General features: G+C 52.7%; 1 protein-coding gene across 1 annotated transcript in view; it reads right to left on the reverse strand.

Annotated features, from left to right (window-relative positions):
- LRFN2 (leucine rich repeat and fibronectin type III domain containing 2) overlaps nt 1-11,616 on the reverse strand; it is a 193,432-nt gene that overhangs the window by 155,043 nt on the left and 26,773 nt on the right. The gene's annotated exons all lie outside the window — the stretch shown is intronic.

Here is an 11,616-nt window from a genome sequence, read left to right on the forward strand (position 1 = left end):
AGTGTCCCTGCAGCCTCTGTAAACCCCAGTGCTAGCCCCTGACTCATTAGGGACAGGGGTGAGTAACGTGGCCCAAGTCCATAACCACTGCCTGGACTTGGGGGTTGGGGGAGCCCAAGGGAGCCCCTGAGGATGTGCCCTCATTGGCTTGGCCAATGCTGGTGATGCAGAGCAGGGGCACTCCCTGGCTGGGAGTCCAATTCAAACCCCAGCCCAGCAGCTGCCAAGCCATATGACTGGAGCCACTCCGTGAGCAGAGCTGACGTGTGTTAGCATTTACTCTGTTCCCGGCACTGTGCTGTTTTGTTTTTCTTATGCATTCACTGTCATAGGTGGTGGTTACTACTGTGATCCTATGTGTCAGATGAGGAAACTGAGGCAAATAAGGGGAAAGTAACAGGCGCAGAATCGAAGAGTAAGTGGTAGAGTCAGGATTTGAACTTGAGCAACCCGCCTCCACAGCCCTGGCTCTTAACCTTTACAACACCTACTTAACTTCTCCGAGCCTCAGTTTCCCCATTTGCCCAACAAGGCTTATAACTCTTCCTAGAGTTACTGAGAAGATTTGCATTTACTTGATAAAGTAGGCATCCAATCACCCACAGCTGTTATACCGACATAAGAGTATATTTTTGTTGTAAAAAAAAAGGCGACAAAGCAATCCTGACTAAGGTCAGTAAATGGCCCAAAACTATGGTGACTCTCCTGCCCCATAATACCTCTGCTACCTAATACACTGGTTAGCTTACTTGTTTTCTTGCCCCTGTTCTGAGCAGCCTTTGTTCTCCTCCAGGCCCACTCTCCAGCCTTCTCCACCCTGAGCTACATGCCCCATGCCTTCTGCTTGGGGCAAGGCCAATAGGGAAGACCAGCAGGAGAGGGGAGACGGGGGTTTAAGTTATTTTTCCCTGCCCCCAGCTCTCTCCCTGTAGGTCTGGCTGTGACCTTCAAACAAAGGTGACAGCTCCCGTTGGGCAGCCGGGTTTCAGGTGAGAGTTACTGAGAAGATTTGCACTTACTTGATAAAGTAGGCATCCAATCACCCGCAGCTGTTATACTGACGTAAGAGTATATTTTTGTTGTAAAAAAAAAAAAGGCGACAAAGCAATCCTGACTAAGGTCAGTAAATGGCCCAAAACTATGGTGACTCTCCTGCCCCATAATACCTCTGCTACCTAATACACTGGTTAGCTTACTTGTTTTCTTGCCCCTGTTCTGAGCAGCCTTTGTTCTCCTCCAGGCCCACTCTCCAGCCTTCTCCACCCTGAGCTACATGCCCCATGCCTTCTGCTTGGGGCAAGGCCAATAGGGAAGACCAGCTGGAGATGGGAGAGGGGGGTTTAAGTTATTTATCCCTGCCCCCAGCTGTCTCCCTGTAGGTCTGGCTGTGACCTTCAAGCAAAGGTGACAGCTCCCGTTGGGCAGCCGGGTTTCAGGAGTAACCCCTCCCTTCACCCCTCAAGTTCAGGGTTGGTAACAACCCCTGGTGTTAGGAGTTCCATGGTATTGCATTATCCCTGTGGCTTCCGATGCTATGTCTGCACCTTGGCAAAGAGTCGCTTTTTAAGGAACCCATTTGAGTGTGCCATCTGTTTCCTGATGGGACCCTGGCCTTCTCAATTAGAGGAAGACAGAAAGCACAGAAATCTGACAGACTTTGGGTCACGTCTTGTTCTGATACTTACCAGTCATGTGACCCAATAAGAACTTCAGTTTTCTCATATGTTTTTACATAGGAGTAAAAATAGTACCTGCGTTATAGGTTATTTGATCCAATGCATAGAGCAGGACAGTAAATGATAGCCATCAGCATTATTAGCATCATATTTATATCAGGAGCATGTATGGCCATCTTCCCAAAAGCCTTTGATTTTGGTTTGAGGAGCTACATGGTTCTGGAAAGTTGACCCCCAGTTCCCGCTCCCCAGCTCCAATCGGTGCATTGAATCTCAGAGGCCATGGTGATAGGTTATGAGAGGAGCATACAACCCAAGCAGGTCCAATCAGAGTGCGACTCAGAACTCCTCCCAAGACTGTTCTCTCCGTCTAGGTGGCCTGATCCGTGGGCCTGCAGCCTGCACCTGCCTCTTGCTACCACGAGGATGAAGCCAACTCACAGAGGTTAGGGAGATGAGGCCAAACTGGTGAGTCCATGCCTGCAATCCACACCAGTGTTACACAAGCCAATAACGCTCATTTTTTGTAAGTCAGATCAAACCGGGTTTTTGTCACCTTATGATCAATTGCATGTAGTGGATTGAGACTTTGGTACCAGAAGTGGGATGTTGAAGTATTTGACGCTACAATATCAGGCGGGGCGGATACACCGAGCCAAACGAGGAAGATGTTGGCATCCAGGGCCACCGAGAACTGGGCCCTGCCCAGCCCTGGGGCACGGACACTCCGGCCAGCAGAGATGTGTATCTCTACAAGACAACTTTCTAGCAAGTGGCAGAAAAGTGACTTGAAAAAGGGGAAGCTTTTCCCAATTGGCACAGTGGTATCAACTGGACAAGCAGCAGGGCTGTGGCTCCCCAGCCGGCAAGTTGGCAACACCTGATATAGAACAGCAAGGAGGGTGGTTATTGCGCTGCCTCCGGTTCCCCGAGTTGCACACTGACCATGTGCCCAGAGGCTATGGTAGGTAAGAAAAATCTAGGACGTTGCAATTCACTACTTCCTGTGGCCTTCAATAAAAAGTAAGGTCCTAAAAGACAACCTTTGGTTCAAGGTGGCCTGTTGAGAGCAGAGAAAAAAGAAAACACGGCTTTGCTAGGAGTTGTAACCCCGCCGCCACTGGCCTGTAATCCAAATTTCCTGACATTATTGTCCCCTGGAGCCTGGCAGGCATGGAAAAGTGATGCTGCTGTTTGCGAGCACAGGTAGGTGGCGGGAACCACAGAGAAGTATAGGATGGGGTCAGTTGAAAGCCTGAGTCCTGAACCATATGCACCCATCCCTTGAAATCAACTCCCCTCCTGGCAACGAGGACAATCCCTTCTGGTATAAGGATGCAGCCGGGGTGGAGCCAGTGATCAGAGAGCAGGCTTGAGGTGCCTCGTATCCCAAAGCAAAAGCCCCAGGAGACACAGTGTGGAAGCCGGAGTGATAAAACTAAGGGCTGGGGAATGAGCAGAGGAAGGAGGTCTGTTGCTAGGAGACAATCTCAGACTTCAGACTGACTCAGCAATATCTCTTGGCTGCTGTTATTGGCACATGGTATCGATTGGGAGGTAAACAGACTGAAAATCTAAGGTCTTCCGAGAGACCTACACTGTCAAGCCTGGCCTTTCATTGCTCAAACCCTTGGGCAAGGCCCACATTCCCAGCCTCATCCCGTAGGAGGCAACTGCTAAAGTGGCACCGAAGGGAAGTCCTCCATGATGCCCATCTCAGAGGGGGCAGGGAGGAGAGGGGACAAGGGAAAGCCTTCCACTCCAGACTGGCTAACCAAGGAGGCCACGCGCTTGCAGAATAAATGCTACAGACCACAGTGATGCCCATCTCAGAGGGGGCAGGGAGGAGAGGGGGCAGGGAAAGCCTCCCACTCCAGACTGGCTAACCAAAGAGGCCACGCGCTTGCAGAATAAATGCTACAGACCACAGATCAGCCACCTCACACAGCTTTCCAGTTTTACTACTTTCCAAGGCTATGTTTTTGTTTGCTTGACTTTTTAATTGTTTTTTATTTCTGCAATTCTCATAGTCTCTCTCCACCAGTGCATAGTGGGTGTGTTGAGGCGTGGCTTCCCATTTAACAAATCAGAGTCTGAAACATCCGTTTCATCTAAAAGAGATGAAGAGGACTCACTGCACCAAGAGGTGCTGGACGGGGAGCTGGAAGCAGTAGCTGGGCGGACCTCACAACGCTTGCATGGGGTGAGTGCATTGCATGTAGGTGGAATGCTCTTGAAGGTGTACCTGCAGTACAAGAGTATGTGTTGCAGCCAAAGAGGGGGACTGCAGTGAGCATTAGCAGTTGCTTTCCAAGGATCCATCATAAAAGCTCCCAATATTGCCCTGGCCGGTTTGCTCAGTGGTCAGAGCATGGGCCCATGGATCGAAGGGTCATGGGTTGGATTCCCAGTCAAGGAAGGTACCTTGGTTGCAGGTTCCCCAGCCCTGGTAAGGGCGTGTGTGGGAGGCAACCAATTGATGTGTTTTTCCCACATTGATGTTGCTCTCCCAGCCCCCTTCCCTCTCTTCCTTCTCTCTCTCTCCCTTTTCCCTCCTTTCTACTCTCTCTAGAAATCAATGGGGAAAAATATCCTCCGTTGAGGATTTAAAAATAAAATAATTCCCAATGTCCATGTAGGACCCCTGTGGGCCTGGGGGAGCTGATGCAATCTCCAGCTCCAGGCTGTGCATGTTATGACACTAGACAAGTTAGTGATGGTTCATGACTCAAGCCACAAAGACTGGTTCTGGAGGAACTTGTGATCCACGTCAGCCCGTTCAGAGTGACTCCCAGGGACAAAGCACTGCATACGGACAGTTACAGAGGCCGCCTGCAGGCCAGGCGCTGTTCCCGGCACTGGTGGGCACTGCAGTGAACTACAGAGGCATGGTCTCTGCCCTCCAGAAAGCCACTTCCTTCAAGGAAGCATGGAATGGGGACATGGGGCCAGGAAGGAGTCAGCAGAGGAGAATGAAGCCAGCACAGAGGTCGGCACACCAAGAGCCATTGAGAAAGGGCACGTAGGCCTGCTCACGCTGCTCCTGAAGTCCACATCACTGTGCGACTTTCCACAGGCGCCAACCAGCAAACGCCCTCAATCGTCTTACCTACTTTCCATTGGGTTTCTATTACTTTACTTAAAAGATACGATGTGCGTGTGTCAATTGATTCACTTCTTTGGATTCCATCATAGCACTTAACCCACTGGCAGGGGCACAGACAACAACTGGCAGATATGCATCCAATGAATAAACAAACGGAACCATGAAACATGTGGGTAGAAGTGGCTGTGGAGGACGGGTGCCAGAACAGGATGCAGGAGGCCACAAAGCGAAGACTGGACACAGCAGTAGCCCCAGCAATGCAGGGTGACTGGAGACTGAGCAGAACATCTGCATAAGGCCAGTAGAATGTTTTATACAAAAACTAGAGGCCCGGTGCACGAAATTCATGCACCAGTGGGGTCCCTTGGCCTGGCCTGTGGGATTGGGCCAAAACCAGCTCTCTGACATCCCCTGAAGGGTCCCAGATTGTGAGAGGGCACAGGACAGGCGGAGGGATCCCACTGGTTGGGGCTGGAAGGATGCAGGAGGTTGGCCAGCCAGGGAGGGACTGCGGGAGGGCTCCAGTACGTGTCCGGCCATTTGCTCAGTCCCAATCAACCAGACCCCAACGGCAAGCTAACCTACAGTTCAAAGCATCTGCCCCCTGGTGGTCAGTGCACATCATAGCGACTGGAGACTGAACAGAGCATCTGCTTAAGGCCAGTAGAATGTTTTATACAAAAATAACTGACCAGCTCTCACATGCAGGTGATGGAATTAATAGAAAGATAAGATAGATCAGAGTTGGAGAGGCATGTTCTAGTCCAGTGGTCGGCAAACTCATTAGTCAACAGAGCCAAATATCAACAGTACAACGATTGAAATTTCTTTTGAGAGCCAAATTTTTTAAACTTAAACTATATAGGTAGGTACATTGTTATTAACTTAATTAGGGTACTCCTAAGGCTTAGGAAGAGCCACACTAAGGGGGCCAAAGAGCCGCATGTGGCTCACGAGCCGCAGTTTGCCGACCACGGTTTGCCGACCACGGTTCTAGTTCACCAGGTGCAATCCTCCCACTCAGCCAATGAGGAAGCCAAAGCCAATAGAAAGGACAAGACCCACCCCAGTGGCACAGGTGCAACAATCCATTGACACAGCGGGGGGCACACCAGTTCCCACACCTGTCCCCCACGTGGGACCACGTGGTTTTGTTCCATCCTGAGAGCAGAGGTCCTCCAAGTTGGTCTTCACCTTTAAACATGCAAATGATCGGGGATCCCATCCAGACTCAAGGAATCAGAATCAGAAACTCTGATGGAGACCCACACCCTCTCTCCTAAGTCCCCAGGTGACGCTGATATATGCCGGAGCTTGAGAACCACTCTTCCGGAACAGTGGCTCTCACGTGGGAATGCGCATACACATTACCTGAGCCCATTCAAATTCAGCAGGTGTGGGGTCGGGTCCCAGAAGTTTCTTTTCCAGTTAGTTCCCAGGTTTGAGAAACAAAGCTTACTATATTCAACCCTGTCTTACATCTGGCGCAATCGTGGAAATGGGACTTTCTTACCGAGGTAGCTGAGCAGACACCATCACGTGCGTCTTGAAAAAGTGAAATCCCAGAGAAGTGCCCACCATGTAGGAGGAGATGTGTTTATAGCGGAAAGCATTAGGCAATTCGAATAGAAAGCATAGGTCGCTAGAGTCTCAAACCTGTTTCTCTTTTCTCTCTCACTTAAAACATTTTTTTCATTATAAAACCAGTATTGTTAAACGAGATTTTAGAAAGGAAAGGAAGAAAAACACTCGTACTCTAATCGCCCTCGCCCGGAAACTAATTTTTTATATTTGCATAATCCTTCCAGTCTTTGAAAAAATAAAAACAAACCCAGCTCCCATCAGGTACTGTGGGGGGGTTGTCTTAACCAGAGTAATTTTGTCCTGGAGTGCTCTCATCCTATCCTCGTTCATCTTAATCAGCGGAAACCCCGCACTTAATCATGCCATTAACATACTCAGCTACTCAACAAGTTAGTTAGTTCTAACTTGGCCGTGGGCCCTGGGTGCTGTTGTTCAGGGACCCAGATGAGCCCTTGGCCTCCCATAGCTTCAGGCAGGCCTTTCCTCTCTCAGAGAACCCCTCAGGTTTGCAGACAATGACTCTCAAACCCTCTCTCCCCACCTGCCCACCGGAGCCCCTCCACTCACTGACCCCTCCACTCCCACCACCTGGGAACCAGAGCTTTCTCACTGGCAAGCTTTCCAAGAGGGAGGGCAATGGTCTGTGATAGACAGAAGCAAAAGGGGGCATTTTCCAGAGTAGATGGCACAGAAGCCACGGTCAGATCACCTCAGTTTGGAGGCTTCTGTCCAATGGACTCACCCAACGGTCTCCTGAGGGTCTTTCCTCCTGGGGCCCCCAAAACGCTGTCTCCCCTAGATTCCACCCAGGAGTGAGCTAGAATATGGAGGGATGGGAGAGATGGATGGGTGGGTGGATGAATGGGGCAGAGAAGGGTGTGAACGGATGGAGAGAGACACAAATGGACAAACTGATAGGAAGCAGAAAGGTCCCAAGGAAATAGGGAGTTAATTTTATTCTCCTTGACTGTTTCCCCCGCCCCCACCTCGACCAACAGGTCCCAAGGAAATAGGGAGTTAATTTTATTCTTCTCCTTGACTGTTTCCCCCGCCCCCACCTCGACCAAAAAACATTAATTCAAGGTAAAATGAATTCAACAACTGCTCAGCTCTTTAGAATGCCACTTTGTAATTTGGTTGTCAAATCATAATCACAGCTTCATACCAACACTGATTGTTCAGGCTAAAATGGGCCCCTTGTACAGATGAGCAAACTGAGGCCCTAGAACTTCAGAGGATTGGCTCAAAGTCTCAAACACTGCTTGTTCTTTCTACTGTTTGTTTTCCAACCTCTCTCTTTCACTCTCTCCTCTTCCCCCTCCCCTTCTCTCTGAAAAACCACTCTTGTCCAGACTCTCACCTATAAATCATCCATCTTTCCTCTCTGCCCCCAGCCGGTTTCTTGGTTAAAAATCACCCCACAGCAAATCAGCCTAGGAGCACAGCGGTTGCCACAGCGAAAGCAGGAGGTGAAGCCGACGTTCTGCATCTAACAAAGCCATTTTCAATGATGCAGAATTAATTATAGCGTATAAAAGAGCCTCTCCCGTGCGTGCTGGTGGGAAGTTCTTCCTGCCATCTAACACAGCTCCATCCTCTCTGGACAGCTGATTAAGTAATTGCCCCATTCTCCTTCCCCGAGAGCAGAGGCACGTGTCTGCCAGCTTCAGAGAAGCCAGTGCAAGCAGAAGCGCTCGCACCCCGCTCCCCGCCTGCTCGTCCACACTGGGTGGGGGAGAGGCCAGGCCGGAGATGAGCTCGCCCACAGCGAAGGAGAGAGGACCCTGCACCTCTCTCCCCTCCACACGTGAAACCCAGCCCGCAGGGTGCAGGAAACCTTTCTCAGAATATTGATCACAGAGGGAGGGTGGCTGGGCCCCATCCGGGAGGGAGGGCAGAGCCAGATGCTCCCCACTCAGAGCCCCTGGCCGGCCAGGGCTCGGGCGCAGGGAGGGGCTGCGGCTCCTGCACTGTCAGAGAAAGCCTTTCTCCCAGCCCCGCATCCTTGCATCACCCGTTTCCCCAGCCTGTTTCTCTCCGGCCTGGCCTCCCAAGGGCTTCAGAAGCCGCCTCTCACAGGGAGCCTCTTGCACTGAATAGATGAGTGTCAGGGGTTCCAGTCCAGCCTTCTCTACCCCGACTCCAATCCCCACTACTGAGCACCCACCCACCCACACACCTCCCTGAGGGGCATCTAGTGTGGATGGCTTTACTATGGGACCTCTTCCTTCATTGCCTGCAGCTATGTCATCTCAGGCCTGAGCTCCCTGAGAACAAGGGACACCATGAAATCAGGAAAACATTAACACCGCATTGAGAATGTGTCCTGTTCCAGGCTCTGCGCCCAGCATGTTCTGGGCACCGTGACCCCCTCGCTGTCACAGCCCTGATTTCCTCAGGCCCACCCCCTGCCCATCTGGGCCACTGGAGAGGGCCCGCCAGCTGGTGGCTCTAAAGTTGCCCCAGTGGCTCTAACTCAGGGTCTGGGGAGTCTGGGAGGAGCCACATGCAACAGAGGGCTCTCCCAGACCCCCCACCCCCCAGGCTCCGTCCCCTACACTGGCCCCGCTGCATGGCCAGGGACACAGCCCACAGGGACCTGGACCAGTCTGTACTCAGGCCCTGCCTGGGCCCCCAGCCCTCCCCCCGGCCCCCCTCAAAGCAGGAGCCCTTCTGCCCAAAATGATGAATGTGATTCAAAGCTGTGTGAAGGTGCAGAGCAGTGAGGACAGGGGATGGGGGCCATGTGCACTCCTGAAAAGGCCGGGGAGGGGAGGTAGAGGGACAGCTGGAGTGTGGTCATTCTCCCAGGACACTCGCCCACGCCCTGCTTCCACAGGACTTCCACACGCAGTCATTCAGGGGCCACACTCCTGGTCCCCAGGATGGTAGCTTACTCCAGGTGAGCGTGCAGGTGGTGGGTACAGGGTCACACCGTTAGTGGTGCAGAGGGAACTCAAAACTGCTCTCTCTCTCTCTCTCTCTCTCTCTCTCTCTCTCTCTCTCACACACACACACACACACACACACACTCACTCGCACACCTACTAATGCTCGGTTCCTTGGACTTCTTTCCCCTGAGTGACCCCAAACTTGGTCCACCCCAGGAATTCCTGAGGCCCTGGCTACCAATGCTTAGATCTCCTAAGATATAGAGCCAGCTGAAGGCATCCTTCAATCTTGCTTGGGCCATGTCACCTCAGACTGAGAGCTCCTTGAGAAGCAGAGATGTAATAATAGCCAGAATCATAGTCAACAGGCAACCGCCAGGTGCCTCCCTGGGAGCCCCTCCCCCTTCAGTACGCCTCACAGCCCCGCTGCCATCAAGCCACCACCCCCTCTGCGAGGGACCCCAGCCTAGCACCCCTGCAGGACTTGGGGTGGGGAGGCTGTGAGCTCATGACAGAGGTGCCACACCATTCACCAGATGCTCCTTCACTGGGAGGCGAGGCCTCATGGGCCCAGCACAGGTCTGACCTCTGAGGGCTCCCAGGACAGCAGGGGCCACAAGCTGCCCCCAGCACTGCCTTCCTGCTTCGTCACCGATGCCCGGCCCTCTCACAGAAATAACACTGCAAGGGCAGGAGGAAGCATGGCGAGTCAAGGGCCAAGGCTGCCACCATTGACCGTCACCCCTGAGAGCCACAGGAGACAAGATCCATGGGCGAGGGTCAGTGCAGAGGGAGCTGGAGGCCTGGGGTCAGGGACAGGCCTTGAGGGCCCAGTAGGACATCTACAAATAAAGACAAGAGTGAGGTGTTCCCAGGGAAAGAAACTGGGCCAGCAGAGTCACCAGTCTGGGAAGCTGGGACCCAAACCATTGGGTCAAAGGTGTCCCTACACGCCCAAGGTGAAGTGTGCACATGTGCAGAGCTTGGCTCTGCTGTGTGACCTTAGGCAAGTTACTCAGCCTTTCTGGGCTTCACCTATGAAGTGGGAACGAGAATAGTACCTCCTTCATAAGATGCTTGTGAGGCTCAAGTTACCATTTACAAAGTGTTTAGAAACAACTGTGCTTGGCACACAGGAAGTGCTAAATGAGTGACTGTTATTCCTGGTGTGGATGATGATGTCATTTCGTTGCATAGAAGCCTTTTCTAACCGAATCCCCAGTGGCTTGGCTGTCACCTGGGGAGCCTGGGTTTTGCTGGGTTCTATATTTGGGGCAAGGATTCACTTGCCCACCTGCCCGAGAGAAGTTACCGATTGCAGCGGTGAGCAGTGAAGGGCCTGAAGGGGCGCCATGTGCCTCCCCACCCTGCCAGCCAGGGGTCGAAGGAGCAGAGAGGAGGCGCGGTCAGGCTGATGGGGTTCTGGACTCCCCAAGTCTAAGTGAGTCAGGGTCCCGAGGGAAGCTGTTCGGACGCCCCAGAGGGATCCTCCAACACCCACCTGCGCAGCCAGGCCTGGAGGGAACAGCCCACTGCACTCCAGAGTGGATGGCACACCGATTCTCTTCTGGCCCAGCTGGTGTGTGGCCAGTGCAGGGGCCGCCAGGACTCCTGTCCCTGGATAACTGAAGGGCTGGGCCCCTGTGCTCTGCGAAGGATCTGCCCGCCCCTGACCAGCCCACTCGGCCAGGCTCGGCCAGGATGGGTCTGCACCAGGGAGGGAAGCGCGTGTGGAGTTAGACAGTCAGTGAGCTGAGCGTGGGCAGCAAGGGGGTCCCAGAAAGGCCGGGAGGGGCAGAGAGAGGATTGGGAGGAGGCGCCCCACTTCTGATGGGGAAGAGGGTTCCTGATTGTGGAGCTTGGGGCCTGGTGGGGGGAGGCAGGGCTGATGTTAGAATCATTAAATAATAATAATAATAATAATAAAATAGTTACAGTAATAATATAATGGTTATTGCTATTATTGTTAATAGCTCCTACTCCGCTCTTCCCAGAACCTCGCTTGTGTTCTGCCAGTTAGTCCCAGAACACCCACTAGGAGGTGGGAACGTCATTAGCACCTGTTCGGCAGAGAACAGAGGCAGGGGGAGGTGTCACAGTCGGAGGCTGCTCAGGGTGGAAGGCCAGCCGTGACCATGAGCCTGCACGGCAGGGGTAACAGGAAGCAGCAGCACACACACAGGTGTGATTTTTGAAGGCAGTAAGGATTCATGGGATGGAGCATATGGGGGTGCAGATCCAAGCAGACAAGTGAGTCAGGATGGTGAGAGATGAAGGTGCTGGTTATGGTGGGTGTGGGAGGGGCCATGGTGGGTGAGAGGAGGCACCATGGTGGGTGCGGGGAAGAGGGCATGGTGGA

Source organism: Myotis brandtii, unplaced genomic scaffold (assembly GCF_000412655.1).
Source record: "Myotis brandtii unplaced genomic scaffold, ASM41265v1 scaffold1691, whole genome shotgun sequence".
In the NCBI taxonomy this organism is placed as follows: Eukaryota; Metazoa; Chordata; class Mammalia; order Chiroptera; family Vespertilionidae; genus Myotis; species Myotis brandtii.